The sequence below is a fragment of the Oncorhynchus keta genome, chromosome 37 (assembly GCF_023373465.1).
Source record: "Oncorhynchus keta strain PuntledgeMale-10-30-2019 chromosome 37, Oket_V2, whole genome shotgun sequence".
Lineage (NCBI taxonomy): Eukaryota > Metazoa > Chordata > Actinopteri > Salmoniformes > Salmonidae > Oncorhynchus > Oncorhynchus keta.
Window position 1 is genome coordinate 14,817,503 of NC_068457.1, and position 27,454 is coordinate 14,844,956.

Consider the following 27,454-nt stretch of genomic DNA (forward strand, 5'->3'; position numbering starts at 1 on the left):
GGCTTCTTCACCTGCGGGATCATCTGAGACCAGCTAGACAGCTGATGAAACTGAGGAGTATTTATGTCTCTAATAAAGCCCTATTGTGATGAAAAACTAATACTGATTGGCTGGGCCTGGTGGCCTGGCTTCCACGTGGGTGGACCTATGCCCTCACAGGCCCACCATGGCTGCACCCCTGCCAGGTCATGTGAAAGCCATAGATTAGGGCCTAATGAGTTTCCTCACATGAACTGTAACTCAGTAAAATCGTTGAAATTGTTGCATGTTGCGAATGTATTTTTGTTCAGTAGTATAATCTCTTGTGGACAGGCACATGTAACATAGAATGGTATACTCTCAACAGACTGTGGGACACAACAACTAATGAGGAACCTTTTACACATTTCATCACTGATCATTTTGACGAATCACGATTATGCAGATTACTGGGAAGGGAAGGGGACATTTGGTCCATGCTTTGGCTGAGAGTTTATGTTTAGTGGGGTGGGGGGAGGGGAGGATTGCAATTCTCATTAGTACATTTTCTCATACATCATTGCCCCCCAGCACCTAATCAAGCATCTGACACAATTACACAAGATTTTAGTTCTGGGTTTTTGAGATTATATACAGTATGAAGTTGATGGTGTATAAACTAGACTCAATCAAGGCCTTAGCAAGGTTTATGCATATTAGTTTAGAAAAAGTCAGTGTATTTTTCAATGTACAATGCAAATATTAGAGGGTGTGCTTTACATTTGGAGCATTTTCTGCAAATCACTGCAGGGATTTGTCTTTAAAAGTAGCCAAACTACCATAATGACTAGACTTTGCAGGAGGAGGCTGTACTACATTAATAATATGTATGCTCTAATACCGCCTGCAAAAGTCCATTAATATATTAATGAGTATGTGTGTTTTTTATTATTAGTTATGCTAATGTAATCTGCCCATTTTGGTGACATTTATCATTTGGATGGTTATATTAGATATGTTGCTAGTTCTGTCATTGATGCCATTTGGGGAACTTGCAAAAGCCTTAAGGAGAAGTCTCTTTTTTCCCCTTTGGAATGATTCATAATTCCCTGGCGTATTAACAATGGGATGCCATTGTTTGCACCAGAAAGTAGCAGATGCTCAATCAAGCCTCGCTCCACTTTCCCTGGGCCATTTGTGCAATTAGACACCTATATTCAACTAACAGTAGGGTCATTTACCCCTTCTTCCGAATGAAGAGGTTTTGTCACAAATATGTTTTCATCCAATACTGCACTTACGTTGAGCCAAATGTCCAACTGAATATATTGATAGTATTTGTATTGTATACTATATAGCATTGTAGCGAATATGGCTAATCTTGTTTAAAAAATATGCAGTACATGCTCACTGAACAAAAATATAAGTGCAACATGTAAAGTGTTGGTCCCATGTTTCATGAGCTGAAATTAAAGATCCCAGAAATGTTCCGTACACACAAAAATGTTATTTCTTTCAAATTTTTAGCACAAATTTGTTTACATCCCTGTTAGTGAGTATTTCGCCTTTTCCAAGATAATGCATCCACCTGACAGGTGTGGCATATCAAGAACCTGATTAAACAACATTATCATTACACAGGTGAACCTGGTGCCAGGGACAAAAAAGGCCACTCTGTCGCACAACACAATGCCTCAGATGTCTCAAGTTTTGAGGGAGCATGCAATTGGCAAGCTGACGACAGACATGTCCACCAGAGCTGCTTCCAGAGAGTTTAATGTTAATTTCTCTACCATAAACCGCCTCCAATGTAATTTTAGAATTTGGCTGTAAGTCCAACCCTCCTCACAACTGCAGACCACGTGTATGGTGTCGTATGGGCCAGCGGTTTGCTGATGTCAACGTTGTGAACAGAGTGCCCCATTGTGGCATGAGGTTGGGGTTATGGTATGGGCAGGCATAAGCTACGGTCAATGAACACAATTGCATTTTAACAATGGCAATTTTAATGCACAGATATACCGTGACGAGATACTGAGGCCCACTGTTGTCACCTGCATATCTGTATTCCCAGTCATGTGAAATACATAGTTTAGGGCCTAATGAATTTATTTAAATAAACTGATTAACTCAAATCTTTGAAATTGTTACATGTTACGTTTTTTTTCAGCATGTATGATATATTAGTTGAAATCCTAGTGGGAAAAAATCCTATCTTGTGACCTATTTTTTATAATGATATCCAGAAGCAGCCAGAGAGGAGATGACTGTTCCTACTGGCAACCTTTATCTCTGAGAGTTCTGAGAGGGAGATGCCTGGGCAGCCAGGGCTGGATAATGTGTGTTCTCCATTTGTACTGCGACTGGGGGCTGAGGACCAACAGAGTCATGAGTTATGAGCCTGCCATCTAAGGCCCCAGCCCCCTCATTTGGTTCAGAGGTAATTCAAATACATAACAGAGCGTGGTTTTGAACTAGTATTGTGTATATCAACAAAGGAAGCCTTGGCTAATGTTGTTAGACTATACGTGGGAATCCCCCAATTACAGACAGTACCTGCTGTTCTGCTTCACTGAGATCTATCTCAATGGTCAGGCATCAAGCTAATTCCTTCAGTCTCTGTTGGAATAGCATCCCTCCAAAGATGAACTGAAGGACACAAAGTCCAGGAAGTCCAGGAAGCTGAAGCATCAAATGATTTCTCCCCTTGGCACAGAGCAGCATATTTTGGTGAGGGCATCTGTTTGATGGAAAACTGGCAGAGGTTTGTCCCATCCCACTGGTTTACACATTTAAGCACATTTTCTCATTAGTGTTTTTTTGAGGATGTAAATCATAGCGGAAAAACAAGACTTTGTGTAATCCGACCCTAAACTATACTTAGTGGGATTCTTAATGATGCAATGTTTTAGTTTATTTTCCCAAAAAATATAAATGTTGGCGTATGCCAAAGTCTAAATTAAATTCTGACTAAATATGTACATTATGTCACTTCCTGCTTCTAGATAGATATCACCATGAGCACACCTCTGTCAGGGCTTTGGCATTATTTCTTATTTTTTTCAGTGGCCATTAAATAGTCCCCTGAATACAGAAGGACATGAACTTGGCCTTTGCGTTTCGTTCATTTTTGCAGTTTCATTTGTTGTTGGAATTGATATATATTGATATATTTTACATGTATCATTTCACTGCATTACACATGCATTTTTCCATGATCTGTTTTCCCCAGAAATATTTGTGTTCTTTCCACATGGAAGTCCTGATCTCAATGATGTCTCTGCTAGTCTGCTTGTAAACAGAACTTAGGCTACTGCTCAGAGCATCATGATGTGCATTTTTGGCAAGGAACATCACCTTTTAAGTATAGCGTTCATCTCAGAACATCCACAGGCTTCAGCCATAAGTTGTTAAACCTTGATAAAGACATAGTTTTTCTCTGACCTAGCAGCTCAAACTCCGACACCAAAGGAAAGTATTACCAACTCAGGAAAACAACCACCCTTTAGACAGGTCTCCTGTGATTTCATCACAAAATCATGTTACGCTAACTTGCTACCACATATAGTCATGTTTAAATATAATTTACACAATTGCACAATTAGCTTACTCTCGGCAGCAACTAACTTCACATTTCAATCAGATAGATGCTACAGTACGTTCTCTCAAAAGCAAAGAATTTCACCAACTAAGGCACTTAGCTAACAATCAGCACTGTCAGCGAGCTAAACTATGGAAATCAAACATCCCTTACAGCATTTCTCTTAATGCACATCATTCATATACTCTGGGGATGATCGAGTGTATGGAAATTCAATATTTTCCATTTAATCAGTATCCTGCCTGGTCTGCACCCTGACAGAGCCCGAATATTTTCCAATTGACATAAATCACATATATATTATTGGCCATCTGCTTGGCAATCTGCAGCTATTGTTGGTACAGTGAGGAGTCTACCTGCATTTTCCTGTTTTATCATCTCCACGCACTAATTACGAGAGAGACATTGTAGACACTGTCTGACGAAAACCTCATAACTCAGTTTTGTAGATGTTTATTTATTTATTGAAAAGCAGTAACTCCCCTCAATGTACTCTGAACATTTCATGACTCTAGCACCAGCAAAACATTGTTTTCAAAATAATTGTATGTTTGTTACCGAGAAAATAATGTGTTTTTCCCATTTCCTGAAACTTTTCTGGTTTTCATCAGACAGTGATGATAGGTCTGTCTACTGTATGTTTATTTTTTAGCTTCCATAGTGGGTTGTGTTGTTAGTGAAAGATAAGATAAGACTGTTGTCCCTTCCGCGGGACCGTTGAGCTAACAAAGGCTAATGCGATTAGCACGAGGTTATAAGTAACAAGACATTTTCCCAGGACATAGACATATCTAATATTGGCAGAAAGCTTAAATTATTGTTAATCTAACAAAACTGTCCAATTCACAGTAGCTATTACAGTGAAATAATACCATGCTATTGTTTGAGGAGAGTGCACAATTTTGAACATGAAAAGTTATTAATAAACAAATTAGGCACATTTGGTAAGTCTTAATTAAATCATTTTGAACAGAAATGCAATGGTTCATTGGATCAGTCTAAAACGTTGCACATACACTGATGCCATCTAGTGGCCAAAATCTAAATTGCACCTGGGCTGGAATAATACAGTCATGGCCAAACGTTTTGAGAATGACACAAATATTAATTTCCACAAAGTTTACTGCTTCAGTGTCTTTAGATATTTTGGTCAGATGTTACTATGGAATATTGAAGTATAATTACAAGCATTTCATACGTGTAAATGGCTTCTATTGACAATTGTAAGTGAGCCCACTCCCTTGGCTGAGAAGCAACCCCACACATGAATGGTCTCAGGATGCTTTACTGTTGGCATGAAACAGGACTGATGGTAGTGCTCACCTTGTCTTCTCCGAACAAGCTTTTTCTGGATGCCCCAAACAATCGGAAAGGGGATTCATCAGAGAAAATGCCCAGTCCTCAGCAGTCCAATCCCTGTACCTTTTTCAGAATGTCAGTCTGTCCCTGATGTTTTTCCTGGAGAGAAGTGGCTTCTTTGCTGCCCTTCTTGACACCAGGCCATCCTCCAAAAGTCTTCGCCTCACTGTGCGTGCAGATGAACTCACACCTGCCTGCTGCCATTCCTGAGCAAGCTCTCCTTGAAGTTCTTGATGATCTGATAAATGGTTGATTTAGGTGCAATCTTACTGGCAGCAATATCCTTGCCTGTGAAGCCCTTTTTGTGCAAAGCAATGATGACGGCACGTGATCCTTTCAAAACCAAAAATACATTTCTCTTGTACATAAATATCCAGTGCCCAAAGTATCCATTTGGGATTCATGAAAGGGTACTGTATTGCTACTAAGTATAGTTTTATTTACAAATGTCTCATTAATAATAGACAAGCATTCATATGAGTGACGTGTTTAAATATTACTGTATCAACATATTAGTGAATAGTCCACACTCCGGTATGAATTCACTTGTACAGTCGTCTACGTCAAACTGTTGGAAAGTAAATCCTCCAAGTCCTTGAGTTCTACACAACTGAATACGGTATTAAACATTCCTTCAATCTCTTACTGTGGACTAAGTTGCATTGTGCAGGCTCCATATTCTCAAGCATCATGCAACATTATGTTCTAATGAGTACTACTGCATTGAGACAACTCTTCCTTCTTTTTGTTTGTGCCTCCATGTGGTCAAAATGGACAGTCAGCTCTCTGGGGAAAAATATTCGGCACATAAGAGCACAACAGTCAGTCTGCATCTCAAAGCTTTGCCATCCTGAGAGTAGTCAACAATAGAAATAGTAGATCAAAATGTCCATTACAATATTGTGAATGGTTCAGTTTTTACGTTATCCTGGCATGCTTCAGTGTGCAGCATTAGAATGTGGAATGTAGAATGTGCTATTCTAGTATAGTTTGATAGTAATGCTAATGAATTCACAGCAGATCTCCCAATAAAGGGTACTTAATTGCTACAAGTTGTAGTTTGATTTACAAATGCCTCGTTAATAATAGAGAAGCATTCATATAAGTGACGTGTGTAACTATTACTATATCCACATATTAGTGCACTACGCCACTTTCCAGTATGAATTTACGGTCGTTAAAGTCAAACTATTGGAAAGTAAAGACAGGTCCAATTCAAATCCTCCAGGTCATTGAGCTCTACACAACTGAATACAGTATTCAAAAGTCCTTTGATTGCATCCTTTGGATAGTGTAGCCTTGTGCAGGCTTCATATTCTCACGCATCATGCTAAATTATGTTCTAATTAGTATATCTCTGCATAACTACTGCATTGAAACAAATCCGCTTTTATTTTGCTTGTGCCTGCATGTGGTCAAAATGGACAGTCAGCTCTACGGGGGGAAAAACATTCAGCACTTGAGAACACAACAGTCAGTCTGCAGGGCCCGAGGAGCAGTCTTCACTCTGAAAAGAACAGGATTCATCCCAGTCACTCTGATCCTACACCTCGGGCAGTTACACACTAAGTTTTACCCTGCCCTTTGCCCATTTGACTTTGGACTTCCCTGGATAAATGTATCATTAAAAGGGGTGACAATCGTGAAGTGGCCAGGCCCAGGGGCAGTACAGTACACAACTCCATCTCAAGGCTTTGTCATTCTGAGAATAGGTAACAATAGACACAGTGGATGAAAATTGCTATTGCAATATGGTGAATGGTTCTGTATTTACATCATTCTGTCACGTTTCAGTGTGCAGCATTAGAATGTGGGATGTAGAATGTGTTAGTATAGTTTAGTAGTTATTTGCTTCCCAATAGCATTATAACACGCATTGGTAATGAATGGCTAATATTAGGCTTTTGTTTGAAGTTCATTAGACAGGTTAAAGTTGTCTGATACGTCGATTGAATGTGTTTTCATTTTGCCTGATTTGTAACAGGGGAAGGTCAGGAATGTTTGTGGTTGGTGCATCGATATGAAATCATTATTAACCTATGCAATTACTGATTAAGCGTGATGAGTGACTGTTCTGCCGCTCATTTTCAAAAGTAAGAGCTTTCTTATAAACAGGCCACTGTTCAGTGAGGTCATCATGTTCAATGGAAACCAAACCACATAGATAAATTATGTGTCAAATATTTTTTATTTTACCTTTATTTAACCAGGCAAGTCAGTTAAGAACAAATTCTTATTTTCAATGATGGCCTAGGAACAGTGGGTTAATTGCCTGTTCAGGGGCAGAACGACAGATTTTTACCTTGTCAGCTGGGTGGTTTGAAATTGCAACCTTCTGGTTACTAGTCCAACGCTCTAACCACTAGGCTACCCTGCACCACATAAAGTATTATGTGTCAGAATGTGTAGTAATACTTATAACAACGTATACTTGTGTCAAGAAAATACAATCTTCAAAGTGTTGCTTGACCCAGTAGTTACCACAGTCTGATGTACTGATATGAATGTCGTGAATAAGTACCTAGTTACTTTATCTTCTGAGATAAGAGTTTGCTAAATTAAGTTTTGAAAAGTTTTTCTTTCGGTACCGATCTATGAGGAAGTGATGTGTGGTATCTCTATTACTTACACAGTACATATAACCATTAGGTATTTTGCTGTTTCTTGCTAGTCCAACTGTGGTCTTGGCTCACAGTCTATTTCCTTAGTCCCATCCCCTCTGTGTGTCATGTGACTTATTTCCCCCTCAATCATGGGATGCTCCCCTTCACCTTGTCAGGTCCAAATACACGGCATTGTTTAGAGATGCCTGGAGACGTTAATTTGACTGTGTTGAGTTAACTGGGACTTCGACTTTACTATTTTAGACCTACTTTTTTTAAAGAACTATGATAAATTTGTTCCCTGGCACAAGTAAGCATATAATAATTTAATGTTGAACTCGTAAATGCATTTGTCCCTAACTGTCACGCCTTGGTCATTGTATTTTGTGTTTTCGTTAATTATTTGGTCAGGCCAGGGTGTGACATGGGTTTATGTTGTTGTATTTCGTATTGGGGTTTTTGTATTATTGGGATTGTGGCTGAGTAGGGGTGTTGTATGGACTTGGCTGCCTGAGGCGGTTCTCAATCAGAGTCAGGTGATTCTCGTTGTCTCTGATTGGGAACCGTATTTAGGTAGCCTGGTTTCGCTTTGTATTTCGTGGGTGATTGTTCCTGTCTCTGTGTAGTTTCACCAGATAGGCTGTAATAGGTTTCCTCGTTCCGTTTGTTGTTTTGTATTTTGTATCGTTATTTCATGTGTCACTTTTTCTATTAAAGTAATGAGTAACCACTACGCTGCATTTCGGTCCGACTCTCTTTCTACAAACGAAGAACGCCGTTACACTAACATATAATGGGTGATGCTTGCCAGTAAGACGTTGAAACAAACTGTATTGTGTTGTGTACTTCTGGCATTGAAATAATGGCCCTGTCAACCCAGTATGCTACTTGGGTCTGTCTATAAATAAAGGGGCCAATGTTTGACATCAGGGTCAACATTTCTTGAAGCTACTCATGTCTAGTTACAGGAATAAGAGTTAAGTCTAGATAGGCACAATGACAACAAAACATCTACATGTCATTCAAAATGTCACATGAAACTTGGACACTGCATGTTTCTTTGTCATGCCTAGTAGGCTGGTCTGTTTGTGCTTTTGTCAACTTCTTTATCATTTATAGCCATGCTAAACATTACAGACGAATGGAAAAGATAAATAACAGTTTTTCTATATATTTTTATAGTTGCTATATTAATTGAATACAATACTATTATACAATGGCTTCTGTCAACGAATTTATTGACAATAAAATTAACCAATAATTAAATTAAATTAAATTAAATCAGTATAATCAGTTAACTCTTCAAGAAGTGTATATATATATGTGTGTGCATGTGTGTGCGTGTGTGTGCGTGTGTGTGTGTGAACACTAAACATCACATTCTTGCTTCCTCTGTTCTTGTTTCCTCTACCCCTTGTTTCTCCTTGAAAGAGCATTGGAGCCCGAGGAGAGGAACCTTCTCTCCACTCCCCCAATGCACTTTGAGAGGAAGGTGATGAATGAAGGAAACAAAGGGATAATCTTAATTCCATTTCCTTCATTTTTCACATCCTCTCTCCTCACCTCCTTCTCAAAACCCATTGGATAAGAGAGGGGAGGGACCTCTGACCTTCTCATCCAATGGGTTTTGAGAAGGAGACGAGAAGAGAGGATGCAACACATCAAGGAAATGCATTTGAGATTCTCCCCAAAACAGAGGAAGCATGTTTATGACAGCTATAAAAACAAACTTGACAATGCCAGACGGACTGACTGAGCTACTATAATACCATTGGACTGTCCAGAAACAATCCCTAGCCCCTACTTCTCAGAGTCTAGACACTGAGAGTGATTGATGCGTGGTGACATGGTGAGACCTTACCTTCTGATAGGCTTGATGTAATTTTGCCGGTATTGCTTACATCTGTCGAATTCTCTCAGATCTCCACAAGTGTCTAGGGGTAGGGGCAAGGAGTTGTGTGGGATGGACCTACAGCACGACACTTAAGGCATTGGTTGCGTTCTGTCTCCTGGAGATGAGCATACTTTGGTACGATAAGTGCAAATCAATCCCAGAACAACAGCAACGGACCTTGAGAAGATGCTGGAGGAAACAGGTACAAAACTATCTATATCCAAAGTAAAACGAGTCCTATATCGACATAACCTGAAAGGCCGCTCAGCAAGGAAGAAGCCTCTGCTCCAAAACCACCATAAAAAAAGCCAGATTACGGTTTGCAACTGCACATGGGGACAAAGATTGGACTTTTTGGAGAAATGTCCTCTGGTCTGATGAAACAAAAATAGAACTGTTTGGCCATATTGACCATTATTATGTTTGGAGGAAAAAGGAGAACCTTGCAAGCCGAAGAATACCATCCCAACCGTGAAGCACGGCAGTGGCAGCATCATGTTGTGGGGGTGCTTGCTTCAGGAGGGACTGGTGCACTTTACATAATAGATGGAAAATTATTTGGATATATTGAAGCAACATCTCAAGACATCAGTCAGGAAGTTGAAGCTTGGTCGCAAATGTGTCATCTAAATGGACAATGACCCCAAGCATACCTCCAAAGTTGTGGCAAAATCGCATAAGGACAACAAAGTCAAGTTATTGGAGTGGCCAACACAAAGCCCTGACCTCAATCTACAGTGGGGCAAAAAAGTATTTAGTCAGCCACCAATTGTGCAAGTTCTCCCACTTAAAAAGATGAGAGAGGCCTGTAATTTTCATCATATGTACACTCCAACTATGACAGACAAAATGAGAAGAAAAAAATCCAGAAAATCACATTGTAGGATTTTTTATGAATTTATTTGCAAATTATGGTGGAAAATAAGTATTTGGTCAATAACAAAAGTTTATCTCAATACTTTGTAATATACCCTTTGTTGGCAATGACAGAGGTCAAACGTTGTCTGTAAGTCTTCACAAGGTTTTCACACACTGTTGCTGGTATTTTGGCCCATTCCTCCATGCATATCTCCTCTAGAGCAGTGATGTTTGTGGGCTGTTGCTGGGCAACACAGACTTTCAACTCCCTCCAAAGATTTTCTATGTGGTTGAGATGTGGAGACTGGCTAGGCCACTCCAGGACCTTGAAATGCTTCTTACGAAGCCACTCCTTCGTTGCCCGGGCGGTGTGTTTGGGATCATTGTCATGCTGAAAGACCCAGCCACATTTCATCTTCAATGCCCTTGCTGATGGAAGCAGGTTTTCACTCAAAATCTCAAAATACATGGCCCCATTCATTCTTTGCTTTACACGGATCAGTCGTCCTGGTCCCTTTGCAGAAAAACAGCCCCAAAGCATGAAGTTTCCACCCCCATGCTTCACAGTAGGTATGGTGTTCGTTGGATACAACTTTACATTCTTTGTCCTCCAAACACGACGAGTTGAGTTTTTACCAAAAAGTTATATTTTGGTTTCATCTGACCATATGACATTCTCCCAATCTTCTTCTGGATCATCCAAATCCTTTCTAGCAAACTTCAGATGGGCCTGGACATGTACTGGCTTAAGCAGGGGGACACGTCTGGCACTGCAGGATTTGAGTCCCTGGCGGCGTAGTGTGTTACTGATGGTAGGCTTTGTTACTTTGGTCCCAGCTCTCTGCAGGTCATTCACTAGGTCCCCCCGTGTGGTTCTGGGATTTTTGCTCACCGTTCTTGTGATCATTTTGACCCCACGGGGTGAGATCTTGCGTGGAGATTATCAGTGGTCTTGTATGTCTTCCATTTCCTAATAATTGCTCCCACAGTTGATTTCTTCAAACCAAGCTGCCTATTGCACATTCAGTCTTCCCAGCCTGGTGCAGGTCTACAATTTTGCCCATAGTGGAGTTTGGAGTGTGACTGTTTGAGGTTGTGGACAGGTGTCTTTTATACTGATAACAAGTTCAAACAGGTGCCATTAATACAGGTAACGAGTGGAGGACAGATGAGCCTCTTAAAGAAGTTACAGGTCTGTGAGAGCCAGAAATCTTGCTTGTTTGTAGGTGACCAAATACTTATTTTCCACCATAATTTGCAAATAAATTCATTAAAAATCCTACAATGTGATGTTCTGGATTTTTTCTTCTCATTTTGTCTGTCATAGTTGAAGTGTACATATGATGAAAATTACAGGCCTCTCTCATCTTTTTAAGTGGGAGGACTTGCACAATTGGTGGCTGACTAAATACTTTTTGCCCCACTCTATATAAATTGTGTGGGCAGAACTGAAAAGCATGTGCGAGCAAGGATCCTCGAAAGCTAATTCAGTTACACCAGCTGTGTCAGGAGGAATGGGCCAAAATTCACCCAACTTATTGTGGGAAGCTTGTGGAAGGCTACACGAAACGTTTGACCCAAGTTAAACAATTTAAAGGCAATGCTACCCAATACTAATGAAGTGTATGTGAACTTCTGAGCCACTGGGAATGTGATGAATGAAAAAAAAGTTGGAGCAAATCTTTCTCTCTGCTATTATTCTGACATTTCACATTCTTAAAATAAAGTGGTGATCCCAACTGACCTAAGACAGGGAATCTTTACTTGGATTAAATGTCAGGAATTGTGAAATTGCAGCTATTAATCAACAAATTAATATATGATATATTAATGGATTACGATAATGGAATTAGAGGGGTGATCATCTACTTTGAATGGACAGGAAGTGTTGGCAGTTCACATGTCCAGGCATTACACATTTAACCCCACCCACATTTGAACATAGAAATATGAAGAAAAAAATTGTTAGATAATGCAAAACGAATAAACAGGTTATTTTCACTTTCCCGATCGCTCTGTTTTTACTCAGAAAACAAACAATCAAAAGTACAAGGACCATAATCTTTCCTCTAAACAGCGAGACATCAAACTCACATCAAACAACTGTTACATGTAATTATTGAAGAACCCCCGCTAATGACAGTATACATTTTTGTTTTATTAATCCTATTAAAGTTACTTTCTGTTTTAAGCATTGGATTTTGCAATCACATGCATTCTTTTGGATATGTGTACCCATGGAAAATGGTTTCACATCATACCATAGGGAGATACGAGGGAGATACGAAATATTACGAGGTTAAAGTACACTTCTGAGTTCGGGGACACTGGCCCAGTCCGATGATACCCCCGGACAGCGCCAACCAGGCAGGACCAACCACTTTGCCAAAGTAAAGCCCCCACACCTCTAGATGGATATCAACAGACCACCAACTTACTATCCTGAGACAAGGCCCACAAAGATCTCCTCCACCGCACAAGGCCGAGGGGGTGCAAAACCAGACAGGAAGATTACTTTTTTAATTTAATTTTTCCTTTATTTAACCAGGCAAGTTAAGAACATATTCTTATTTTCAATGACAGCCTGGGAACAGTGGGTTAACTGCCTGTTCAGGGGCAGAACGACAGATTTGTACCTTGTCAGCTTGGGGGTTTGAACTCGCAACCTTCCGGTTACTAGTCCAACGCTCTAACCACTAGGCTACGCTGCCGCCCGCTTGAGGGGCTCAACCCACTCAAGTGATGCACCCCTCCTTGTGACGGCATGGAAGAGCTCGAGAAAGCAAGTGACTCAGCCTCCGTAATAGGGACAGATTTGTAACAGTTTGTAACAGTTACAAATCTACACTACAAGAAATGCTCACTGGTACCCTAGTATATAGAAATACCCACTTCCAAAAACCCTGGCAGGCCTTTAACTTAACTAATTTCTACCCCCATAGAAGTACATATAGAATCTGTATTAGGTTCCTAGTAGTAAAGATATGTCATTTAACCTTTAAAATGTATCACCATTTATTGTGTCATAAACACAACCATTCGTGATGTTTTAATCTGATTGTCAAGCAATCACTTCAAAGGGCTCCTTTAGTAGGCTACCCGAGCACGTTCATCCTCTCGCAATATATTTCCAGACACATCTCTCACACAAAAACATAAAAAAGTGTAATGACATTTGGCGATTGTCATTAGGCCAGAATGTATGTGTCCGTGTGAGTTTCGGAGTCAGATAGTCATCCTTGGCAAAATGTCAGTGTTCTTGTCGAACCACATCGCATTTTGGACCGTAGGATATACCAGCCATTTTCAAGGCCATTCTCAGATGTTTCATGCCTCTGACATGCGGTAATGATAAATAATGGTGTAGTAGCCTACAGTTTTGTTGACATTTTGTTTTAATTACTGTGATAGGCTCATATTTTACCGGTATGGCGTACCCCCACTATTTATTTTGCCGGGACATCGCATCGTACCGCCTTACTTTCACCCCTGCTGAATACAGAAAGATTTTAACTTGGGCCTTTGCATTTCATTTAGCCATTTCCGTTGTTGATGGATTTGATATTGACTTCTCTCTTTTTCACTTAAAGGTGTTTTCCTCAGCCTGCAAGCTCCCCTTGCTCCCATCCTATTTCCACAACTTCAGTGGGAATTCGAAAGCACTATCTTTAAAATGCATCAATTCAATTGGCTCATTTCCTCGCATTACACATGCATTCTTCCCTTATCTGTTTTTCCCAGGAATATCATTGTTCTTTCCACAAGGAAGGCATGATCCCCATGATGGATTGCCTCTGGTAGTCTACTTTGTAAACATATTGTAGGCTACAGCTCAGAGCATCATGATGTGCAGTACCTTTTTGGCAAGAAACAACTCCTTTAAGTACTGTGTTCATCTCAGAACATCCTCACGCATCAGCAATCAGCTGTTAAACCTTGATCAGAACAATGTTTTTCTCAAACAACAACCCTTTAGACAGGTCTCCTGTGATTTCATCACAAAATCGTGTTTTCTGACTATGCTAACTTGATACCACGTATAGCCACATTTAACTGAGCTACACAATTAGCTTGTTCACAGCAGCAACTAGCTTCACATTTCAATCAGCTCGCAAGCTACGTTCTCTCAAAAGCAAGCCATTTCACCAACCAAGGAGCTTACCTAACAATCAGCCTAACAATCAGTGTGCTAAACTATGGAATTGAAACATCCCTTGTAGGATTTCTCTTATTGTACATGGAAATGGAAATTAAATATTTTCCATTTAATCAGTATCCTGTCTGTTCTGCACCCTCACAGAGCCAGTATATTTTCCATTTGACATAAATCACAATTATTATTGGCCATCTGCTTGGCAATCTGTAGCTATTGTTTCAGTGAGGAGACTACCTGCATTTTCCTGTTTTATCATCTCAAAGCATTAATTACGAGACAGACGCTGTGTGACAAAAACCTTTACATTTATTGAAAGGACCAATTGAAAATATAAAAAAAAGCTTCTGAAGTTTCATAATTGTATGTTTGTTCATGGGGATTTTTTTCCCTTCAATTTCCTAAAAAGGTTCTGTTTTTCATCAGACCGTGATGATAAGCCAACTGTATGTTTATTTTTGAGCTTCCACAGTGGGTTTTGTTGTTCGTGAAAGATTGGATGCGACAGACTTAAAGAAGGAAATGAGGACCATTTCCGTCAGGATGTAATCAGCGGATGTAAACAACTGTGACCCAGAGTGCAGTCCTACACAAATAGCAATTCAATAATGGACCATGTGCAGTCAAAGCATGTTTGGAATAAGGTTGAGTACAGGGAAAATGTACTGTATAGCATTGATATAAGCTTTAAGAAGTGTGTGTGAAGACTTTGCGCTAGCATACGGGATTACTGTGGCTAATAGAGTTGTATATGTGTTGCTATCGCTATCTTTTATTGTTTTATTATCTTTATTATTCTTGCTTTGTCCAGAAAGAACCTGCAAGTAAGCATTTCGTTGGATGATGTATACCATGCACATCCCATACATACGACTATTAAAATATAGAACTGATTCTGTCCTAATGGGATAGAAAAAAAGAGACAACATGTCACAATGCAGATCAATGTGGATGTTGATAAAGATAATGAGCTCACCGCAGGTCTCCCAATAAATGTATTTACTACTTTACATTTTCGAACCAAAAATAGATTTCTCTTGTACATGAATATCCAGTACACAAAGTACCCATTTGGGATTCATGAAAGGGTACTTTATTGCTACTAATTATAGTTTTATTTACAAATGCCTCATTAATAATAGATAAGCATTCATATGAGTGACGTGTTTAAATATTACTGTATCAACATATTAGTGAATAGTCCACACTCCGGTATGAATCCACTTGTACAGTCGTCTACGTCAAACTGTTGGAAAGTAAATCCTCCAAGTCCTTGAGTTCTACACAACTGAATACGGTATTAAACATTCCTTCAATCTCTTACTGTGGACTAAGTTGCATTGTGCAGGCTCCATATTCTCAAGCATCATGCAACGTTGTGTTCTAATGAGTACTACTGCATTGAGAGACATTTTTCTTTCTTTCTTTTTGTTTGTGCCTCCATGTGGTCAAAATGGACAGTCAGCTCTCTGGGGAAAAATATTCGGCACATGAGAACACAACAGTCAGTCTGCGGGGCCCGAGGCGCCATCTTCACTCTGAAAATAACACTCTGGTGATATCCCTTGGGCATTTGCACATTAAGTTTTACCCTGCCCTTTGCCAGTTTGATTTTCTATTCAATTTTTTTCTATTTTTATAAAGGTATCATTAAAGGGGATGACAATTGTGAAGTGGCCAGGCCCAGGGGCAGTACAGTACACAACTCCATCTCAAAGCTTTGCCATCCTGAGAATAGTTAACAATAGAAATAGTAGATCAAAATGCCCATTTCAATATTGCGAATGGTTCTTTTTTAACATTATCCAGGCATGCTTCAGTGTGCAGCATTAGAATGTGGAATTTAGAATGTGCTATTATAGTATAGTTTAGTAGGTATTTTCTTCCTGATAACATTTTAACAAGCTTTGGTAATTAATGGCTAATATTAGGCGTTTGTGTTTAGTTTACTGGACAGGGTTTAAAGTTGTCTGATATGTCGCTTGAATGGATTTTAATTTTGCTTGACGTGTAACAGAGGAAGGTCAGGAATGTTAATGGCTGGTGCATCGATATGAAATCATTATTAACCCATGAAATTACTTCATTTGTTTCTGATTAGGCGTGATCAGTGATTGCTCTGCTGCTCATTTTCAAAAGTAAAGAGCTTTCTTATAAACATAATGTTTCATGGAAACCAAAGCACATAGATAGTACTTTATATTTGACACAAATAAACATTTATATGTGTTAGAATGTGTACAGTTCCATTAGAGAGTATCCACCCTGGTTGACTTTTTCCAATTTCAATTTAAAATGGATTAAATTGAGATGTTTTGTCACTGGCCTACACACACTAACCCATAATGTCAATGTGAAATTATGTTTTTTAAAAGTGTACAGGTACAGTGATCGGTAAGCTGATCTGACAGCTGATGCTTAAAGTTAGAGGGAGATATAAGTCTCCAGCTTCAGTGATTTTTGCAGTTTGTTCCAGTCATTGGCAGCAGAGACTTGGAAGGCAAGGCAGCCAAAGGATGTGATGGCTTTGGGGATGACCAGTGAAATATATCTGCTGGAGTGCGTGCTACGGGTGGGTGTTGCTATGGTGACCAGTGAGCTGAGATAAGGCAGAGCTTTACCTAGCAAAGACCTATAGATGACCTGGAGCCAATTGGTTTGATAACGAATATGAAGCGAAGGCCAGCCAACGAGAGCATACAGGTCGCAGTGGTGGGTAATATATGGGGCTTTGGTGATAAAACAGATGGAACTGTGATAGACTACATCCAATTTGCTGAGTAGAGTTTTGGAGGCTATTTTGTAAATGACATCACCGGAGTAAAGGATCGGTAGGATAGTCCGTTTTACGAGGGTACAGTGCCTTGCAAAAGTATTCATCCCCCTTGGCATTTTTCCTATTTTGTTGTATTACAACCTGTAATTTAAATTTATTTTTATTTGGATTTCATGTAAAGTAGTCCAAACTGGTGAAGTGAAATGAAAATAATTACTTACTAAAAATTCTCAAAATAAAAACAGAAAAGTGGTGCTTGCATATGTATTCACCCCCTTTGTTATGAATCCCCTAAATAAGATCTGGTGCAACCAATTACCTCCAGAAGTGACATAATTTATTAAATAAAGTCAGCCTGTGTGCAATCTAAGTGTCATATGGTCTCAGTAAATATACACCTGTTCTGAAAGGCCCCAGAGTCTGCAACACCACAATGCAAGGGGCACCACCAAGCAAGCGACACCATGAAGACGAAGGAGCTCTCCAAACAGGTCAGGGACAAAGTTGTGGAGCAGTACAGATCAGGGTTGGGTTATAAAAAAATATCAGAAACTTTGAACATCCCACGGAGCACCAATACATCCATTATTTAAAAATGTTTTAAGAATATGGCACCACAACAAACCTGCAAAGACAGGGCTGTCCACCAAAACTCACAGACCAGGCAAGGAGAGCATTAATCAGAGAGGCAACAAAGAGACCAAAGATAACCCTGAAGGATCTGCAAAGCTCCACAGTGGAGATTGGAGAATCTGTCAATAGGACCACTTTAAGCCGTACACTCCACAGAGCTGGGCTTTATGGAAGAGTGGACAGAAAAATGCAATTTCTTAAAGAAAAAAATAAGCAAACACGTTTGGTGTTTGCATAAAGGCGTGTGGGAAACTCCCCAAATATATGGAAGAAGGTACTCTGGTCAGATGAGACTAAAATGTATATTTTTGTCCATTAAGAAAAACACTATGTCGGGCACAAAACCAACACCACTCATCACCCTGAGAACACCACAATGTTTTTCATCGGCAGGGACTGAGAAACTGGTCAGATTTGAAGGAATGATGGATGGTGCTAAATACAGGGAAATACTTGAGAGGAAACCTGTTTCAGTCTTCCAGAGATTTGAGACTGGGATGGAGGTTTACCTTCCAGCAGGACAATGACCCTAAGCATACTGCTAAAGCAACATTCGAGTGGTTTAAGGGAACATTTAAATGTCTTGGAATGGCCTAGTCAAAGCCCAGACCTCAATTCAATTGAGCATCTGTAGTATGACTTAAAGATTGCTATACACCAACTGGAACCCATCCAACTTGAAGGAGCTGCAGCAGTTTTGCTTTGAAGAATTGGCAAAAATCCCAGTGACTAGATGTGCCAAGCTCATAGAGACTGCAACTGCTGCAAAAGGTGGCTCTACAAAGTGTTGACTTTGGGGGGATAGTCATGCACGGTCAAGTTTTCTGTTTTTTGCATTTTTTTCTTGTTTGTTTCACAATAAAAAATATTTTGCATCTTCAAAGTGGTAGGCGTGTTGTGTAAATCACATGATACAAACCCCCTGAAAATCTATTTTAATTCCAGGTTGTAAGGCAACCAAATAGGAAAAATGCCAAGTGGGTGAATACTTTCACAAGGCCCTGTATGTTTGGCAGCATGAGTGAAGGAGGCTTTGTTGCGATATAGGAACCCAATTCTAAATAAACAATTGGATTGGAGATGCTTAATGTGAGTCTGGAAGGAGAGTTTTCAGTCTAACCAGACACCTAGGTATTTGTAGTTGTCCACATATTCTAAGTCAGAACCTATACAGTATGTGCTTGAAAATCTATGGCAATAACGGAAAATGGTTGTCTAGCAATGATCAACAACCAATTTGACAAAGCTTGAAAAAATTGGAAAATAATGATGGGCAAATGTTGCACAATCCAGCAGGGGAAAGGTCATAGAGACTTACACAGACAAATTCACAGCTGTAATAAATGGCAAATGTGCTTCGACAAAGTATTTAGTCAAGGGTGTGAATACTTATGCAAATGAGATACTTCAATACATTTGCAAAATAAATCTAAATACATGTTTTCATTTTGTCATGATGGGGTATTTTGTGTAGAAGGGTGAGTAAATAACATATTCAATACATTTTGAATTCAGGCTGTGACACAAGATGTGGAATATGTCATGGGGTAAGAATACTTCTTGAAGGCACTGTAAGTATACATACAACAACTTGTACTTGAATCAAGAAAATATTATCTCCAAAGTGTTGCTTGACCCAGTAGTTAACATAGTCTAATGTGCTGATACGAACGTCACGAATAAGTACCTAGTTACTTTAAGTTTCCAAAAGTTTTTTTTTTTTCTGTACCGATCTATGAGGAAGAGAGGTAGTGTGGTGCCTCTATTACAAACACAGTACATAGAACCATGAGTAATTTTTGTGTTTCTAGTGAGTCCCATTCATGGGAGATGCTCCCCTTCACCTTGTCAGTTGACAGTACAAATAAACTGCACCGTTTAGAGACTCCTGGAGACGTTGCTTTGACTGTGTTGCGTTCACTGGGATTTCTACTTTACTGTTTTAGATAGTTTCTCAAATGATTAAAGAACATATGATGAATTTGTTCCCCGGCACAAATAGGCATGTAATTATTTAATTTTTAAATTGTCAATGCATTTGTCCCTAGCATATAATAGGTGATGTTTTCCAGTAAGACAAAGTCAAACTTTATTGTGTTGTGTGCTTCTGGCATTGAAATTCAACCCTGTCAGGCCAGTATGCTACTTCCAAAAACACTGGTAGGCCTGTACCTTTCTCCTCTCTAACCCTGTCTCTCGAGTTCTCTGTTCCTCTCTGAGCTGACATTGCTCTTTGACCTCTCCTACAATGTGCTGACATGCGTACTGTAATCTTGGTTCTTTCTGCCCAGCCCTCGGATGCCTTGATTATCCTAGCAGCTCAACATGTTGATCTCAAATCAGGCTGGTGTCATCATGGCTATCATTATGTTACAGTAAAAAGGTAACTCACAACAGTCTACTTTACGATACAACAGTATTCTTTAATTGTCAAGCCTCTGAATTGGAATTCTGTGCACCATTGAAGGCATCCGGGCAGGTAGTGTGCTGACACCCTAAATACAAAGTAGGCCAATCATGCAGCTTATATCATCCCACTCATTTTCTTTGCACTGAATTTGGACACATCTAAGGCCCAGTTTCTCAAAAGCATCGACAAGGTTACGTTTATCATTAGATCCTTCGTAGGAGCGTTGTTAAATCTCAGAGCTGTTTCCCTTAACATTGCACTTGAAAACGGTGTAGATCAGCTAAGTGTATTGTTAGAGGCTTTTCCCCCATGTCACTTGTCACACAGAACATCTCGGCTAAACATAGAGTCACGTGGTTTATCTGTCTCTCCATGACCGTCAACTGCCGATAACTTCAGAACAAAGTTGACTACAAATACAACATTTCAATTGTGTCTTTGTAATTGATACAAACAAGTGACATATCAAATGAAAACTGAGATGACTGCATTAAAATATAAATACAGTGGCCTACAAGTTTGCTACTTGTCGGCCACTGTTTGAAATTTGTCTCAATATGTTTTATAATGTGTAACCTAACGCCCTGTTCTGCTTCACCTGTCCTTGTGATTGTCTTCACCCCCTCCAGGTGTCGCTTATTTTCCCCGGTGTATTTATCCCCCGTGATTCCGGTCTCTCTGTGCCAGTTCGTCTTGTCTTGTCAAGTCAACCAGCATGTTTTTTTCTCCTGCTTTTTCTTATCTCTCTTTTTCTAGTCCTCCCGGTTTTGACGCTTGCCTGCCCTGACTCTGAACCTGCCTGCCTGACCATTCTGCCTGCCCTGACCTCGAGCCTGCCTGCCACTCTGTACCTCCTGGACTCTGACCTTCTTATGCTCTTTTTGCCTGTCCACAACCATTCTCTTGCCTGCCCCTTGGATTTGTATTTCATTTATTTTTTATTCTACCTTTATTCATACAGGTTTTTCTCATTGAGATAGCATCTCTTTTCCAAGAGAGACCTGGTCCAATAGCAGCAGGGGGAACAAGGTTTCAGACAAAACAACTTACATACGCTAACACAACATTAAACACAACTATAAACACACGTACAGTAAAACAAAAACATTTTAGGTTAAAAACACGAAAGTCTTGACTAAAAACAGCTGGCCTAAAGAAAATTACACTCTTATATGATATATACATCGATCAAGTGTTTAAACTCCACCAACGAAACTAGATCATCACATTTTTTAATGTTCAGGATAGAATTCCAGGACCACGGAGCTAAGTAACTAAAACTATTTCTACCATGACCTGATCTAATTTTTGGTAGTGTTAGAAGCAAATGAGAATGGGACCGTCATTTATATTTATTTACCGACCTGACTAAAAAAGAACAGAGATAAAATGGCAATTTACCCAATACGGCCTTATAAATCAGTGTATACCAGTGTTTAAGCCTACGCAATGTCAATGACGACCAGCCAACAGCGCTGTAGAGATCAAAATGATGTGTTAGACGTTTTGATTTGCAGTGAACCTGAGGGCTGCATGATACACTGAATCAAGTGCTCTCAGGGTAGTGGTTGAGGCCTGCATATATATATATATATATATAACATCACTAAAATCTAAAACCGTCAGTAATGTACATCGTACCAGCTTCTTCCTTGCCTCAAAAGAAAAACAAGCCTCATGCCGGTAATACATACCTATTCTCAGCTTGAGCTTCCTTATCAACTTCTTTACATGCACAGTGAAGCTCAGCTTATCATCAACCCACACTCCCAAATATTTGTACACTTTAACTTGCTCTATAGTATTTCCAGCCAATGTAGCAATGACATGATTAGTAACATGCCTGGCATTTGAAAATACCATGCATTTTGTTATACCCGAATTTAGAACCATATTTAAATCATACAGATTCTGTTGTATGATGTTAAATGCTCTTTGGGCATTTTCAAAAGATAGAGATAAACTACTACCACTTGAATAAAGAACAGTATCATCTGCATAAAAATGAACATCCTCTGTTTCAATAAGGTCCCCAATGGTGTTGATATACAAAATGAACAACAGTGGGCCCAAAATAGAACCTTGCGGAACACCTGAGCACACCTCTATGGACTCAGATTTACAACCATCTGCCATTACACATTGTGTATACCACATTGATAGGTAATTTATAAACCAATCTAGAGCATGACCAGTAATTCCACAACATTTATATCAGAGACTCGAACCATCTGCCTCCGTGTCTGCATCTGGGTCTCACCTTGTGCCCTTGTACAATGATGTGCCAAATCTGTGATTTAGTGCACTTTAATTGGGTGATTGGAATAAGCCAAGTCAATAATTATAGCCGTAAGTGGTAATATCTCTCTAGGAGCTGATCTGTCGTCAGTATTGTGAAATAATTATAATGTTAAGGTACAACTTGATTTGAGAAACCTGATCCTAGAGCAGCGCTGCTTTTCTTTCAATATTTTCAGTACGAACACATGCTCAAACAACACATTTTTTCATTGTGAAATACTGCACCAACATCTTAGTTAAATTGTCAAAAGATCTCCTCCGCAAAAACTTCAAAATGAATAACAGATTTCTTGAGTTATCTTAGATTGATTCGGACTATTTTGAGGAAGTGTACTGGCTACAGTGTCTCAAAATGGACATTATATCCGCTTTTTCTCATTTTTCAAGGGAGTATGCAAGCACACTCGTTCGGTTCGTCTAAGTGTCAGCCGAACTGAAGCATGCTGATGCCTTTACCCTCAAGCATCTGCCAGACATTAAGTACTGTAGCTAGGATAACTTTTAATAATAACATCCTATGTTCTCCAGAGTTGTTGTCTTTTGACTAACTCTCCACTTCTGCTGTCAATGTGAATTATGCATTGATCTAATTGTTCAAGAAATGGCTTGTGCACTGTAATAAAATAGGGCTTAACTTGAAGTGACTTTGACTTGGCCAAAGAAATGTCTGGCACTGCCACTCTACGGACTTTAACAGCAGAGTAATATCAGTTAAATCATGCATATCAGTTAGCATTTTATTCAGGATATTAATTTTGAACTTTAGGGGCTTCGTCATAAATACAAATGTGACATAGCAAAGATTCCCGAAATGAGCATCTCGGAGATAAACTGTCCGTCTGTCATTTGAAATGTTCAGTCATCTCACACTCAGAGAGGCAACATTATGAATATTGCACCGTACATTCTGAGATAATAAAACCTCTTGTCCTGTACAATAAAAGTTATGTGCCCACTCAACTCTTTTGTATTTAGACCCTGTCAGTTCATCTGGCACATAATGTGTTTGTCAGGTATGAAAGGCCCGGTCGGCACTGCCTGAACTTAAGCCACACGTCTTTCTTCCATTACTTTGTCATAGGAATCCAGTGGCCTTGAACAGTGCCCATTAATCTCAGGACCAGGCATCTGACTCAGAGTGCCATACCATGTCAAGCCTTGCCACTGTTTGATGGGAGAATCACATTACGGCAAGTTGAAATCTGTTCAAATAAAGATGAGTGTGTATGTGCATTTATCCACAGTCATTTGCTGACATTTTGCTTGTTGTGGAGACATTTTTTCTAATACAAAAACACATTTTTGTTTAACATTTATTATGAATAAGGTAGATACAAATTGGTATGGCAGTTGCGGTGAACGTGAGGAGCTAGCAGAGAGATTAGTATGTACTGTCTGCAATATTCAGAGAGCTAATTATGATTATAGAGGGTTGCCAGAGCCATCTGTAATTCCCGTCTTAATGACTTTTCTTGAGTATAACAACAAAATTAAATGGAATTCGAGAGCAAATTACCTTTATTAGATTTTGTCATGTTTGGGTCCTCTGTTGAATCTCAAATCTAGCAGTTATGAGGTGTGATTCAATTAATTGTATCACAATCAGAGGTCAATATTACAGGTGGGAAATTGGGCCCAGTAACAGGAAGGTTCTGAACGCATTCAATAATTTCCCTCTTGTTGACAGTATGCATTACATTCAATGATTTCCCTCTTGTTGACAGTATGCATTACATTCAATGATTTATGATCAATTTGTGAACTCAGCCAGACTAACACTGGCCTGGGTAATTTACTGAACAGAAAATTAGGGTTGTCTCGCAAAACAAATAAGTAAATTAGCATTAGACATTCATTAAGGCATGTTACAGTGCTTGACACCGATCAGTGTCTATTAGAATTGGGTCTGATGCATCAAATACTTGTTGTCTTAAACACAGATGTGAGAGCACAATCAAGTACCTCACTGAAGTCCTTGATGTCATTAGAAAATTATCATCATGAAGGAGAATGATCCCAGTAGCCTGTGCTGGACTCTTTCCAAGCAAACCATTTCAATAAAATATAGGGTTTATATTCTTACCGTATGTATGACGCTGACCTTTAAATGCTTTGCTCCCAACTGCCCTCCCTGTGTTTTAACCTGTAAATGAAATGTGATGTGATGTTCATCGCCCTCCATATTTTGATTTGATTAAATATGAAGACAGACAGGCTGTGTTTCACTGAACAAATGATCAAATTGAGTCTGGTATGCATCGATGAGATATTATTGGCTACATGAAGTGTTCGTCTTCAATACTGTCCTTTAACCTTGCTTATCATTGGGAAGTTGATGCTCCGTAGATGTTTTTGCTTGGAGCTTGCACTTTCAGAACAATTCCATTAGTTCCATTGTGCCGGGTAAATGGAATTAAGCGCAGCTCAAGTATTTGGAAGTATTCAGCATATGTATTCGACCGAGGTCTGTAGGTTATGTTTACGACTCGGCATTATGGTTTGCATTTTGTCCTTTGCCTGAAAGGTGAGCTGTTGTATTGACAAGAGCGTCGGGATAAACCATGCTTATGTTTATCAACGCATTCCGCTAGACTTTAGTTCATCTCTCTTCATCCCCTCGTAACTGTGTGTACAACTAAAGCATTTGAAATTTGTTCATTTGTGTTGTGTGCAGTGTGTACAAAAGGGGCTTGATTTGCTTGAATGCCCTTCCCTTTCTCAGCCAAACAAATCAGAGCATACTTCACCGGGTCTTCTGTGTTTTCATGCATATCAATGTGCTCAAATCTGCCAATTTATGGTCTTTTTCAATTGAATGTCGATGAAGACTTTTGTATTCACTGTGATCCATGCTCCCTTCACCTTTCTGTCAAAACGTTGTGATTGCTAGGCCTTCATATATGTTTCAGTTAAATGTGGACTTTGTTCCAGACAAATTGTCTGGATTCATTCCTCTTGAGGTAGAACCATTACTGATCTGTAGAACTAAGGCTATAACATCATTAGTCACAGAAACACATGTTTAATCATCCCTCCCTCAGCTATTGATTTACCATTAGATGGCAACTTTTTAAAGAAATCCTTGTATTGGAATCCAAGATTCACGAACAGCATCTCTTAATCACAATGGTAAACTGGATGACCTTGGATTATTATTCTCTTCCTGTTGTCTCACTGCTGATTTCCGTAAGTTAAATCACAGCATTCTGTCATGAATACACAGTATGCACACATTTCTGGGAAAACATATCACTGGAACGTCCAGGGCGTACTCTTTTGCTTTTGAGTAGGTCACATTTCCATCGACTGGAGCTGAATAATAGATAGGTAACAATAAAATTGACCCCAAAATAATAATATGTCTCCTGAGTTTTGTCATGTTATCAAGAGCAGTGGCATATACAATAGGAAGTGAGCCTTGACTTTGGCTTACAGGACATGAAGTCAATCACAAATTCTATAATTGCTTTCATACAGAGGAAACACAGCACTAATGTGTCAAGTGTCCATATAATGTTGCACTTCCACTGAAAGCTATTTCAAAATAGTCTACATTTTATGAGTAAATATTGAAACAAGGAGGTGGGAGACCATTTCTTTGTGTTGGCTTGCATTAGCAACTATAATGTATCCATGGAGACAAAAAATGGCTCGCTCCCAACATTTCTCCCCGTCTAGGATCCTTAACAATAGGCCTCTTTGACACGCATACCTGTACAAAACAACCTCTTGTGGAAAAAACAAACATTTCATAAATTGCTGTTGGTGTCCTTCAATGGTAAATTGAGTTAATAGACCAAGGTTATGCAAAGGATGTCAAGCTGTCAAAGGATGTCAACTTCTGAAATGCATTTAGCCTGCGCATGTTCTAACAACTAAGAATTTAAAGCAATGGTATATGGCAGATGGCTTCAAATCTCTACATCCAAACATACATTTTATTTGCCTCAAGCTATGTCTGTCTTGCTTGCAAGCTATAGTTTTACACTAGATTTCTCTCACGATTGGCCTCTTTGGCTGGATTTACAGAGGCAGCCCAATTCTCATATTTTTTCCCCTTTTTGGGTCTTTGGCCCAATCACATCAGATCTTTTTCAGAGCTGATCTGGTCAAAAGACCAATGTTAGTGAAAAAATATCAAAATTGGGTTGCCTGTGTTATCTGTACAATTATCTGCACATGGTACTGTAGGCCACACAAATTCTGCGTAATCTGTTTCAGTGGTGTTCCCATGTAATGAATGTGCACAACAGTTCATTCAGTCACATGGATAGGAAATAACCTCCCTAGAAGCACCTTATTATATTACCAAAGTTAGTACAGTATAAAGATACTTAACTGTGGGACCTCTCCGTTGGCAAAACGTGGCCAGACTTTTCATGCAACCTATGCTGGATATAGTCTTTTAGACTTCAGTGTAACCTTAAAGTGTATTGTATGATGTCTTGGTAAATCACTATTGTCATGAAAGACAAGAAGTTACCATTATATTTATAATAGGTATTTTGCTGAGAAATATGTTAATCAAATCAATAAATCATGATTGATTGTCCATTGAATTTATCTTACACAATCCCCAACTATACCAGAGTACTGGATCAATATAGGGAAAGGGGGTTATGCAATGAGCAATGTTCAAGTTAAGCTATTTGTTTCTAATAAGGGAGTGATGTCTAAGGCGAGCCTCCCTCAAGCTCCAGTTAAGGTTTATTACTGCTAATGGTGGGAGCTGACTGTGATTAAAACCACAGGATCACTATTGATACTTTGGAGGAGGAGGAGTGGAAGCGTGGACGTTTGGAGGTCACAACAAGTTTTACCATTGTGGCTCAAGGGGATTCACTCCATTTAAATGCATGTTAAAGTAACTGTCATGTTTTATATGCATGGCTGAACCTGACATGGGAA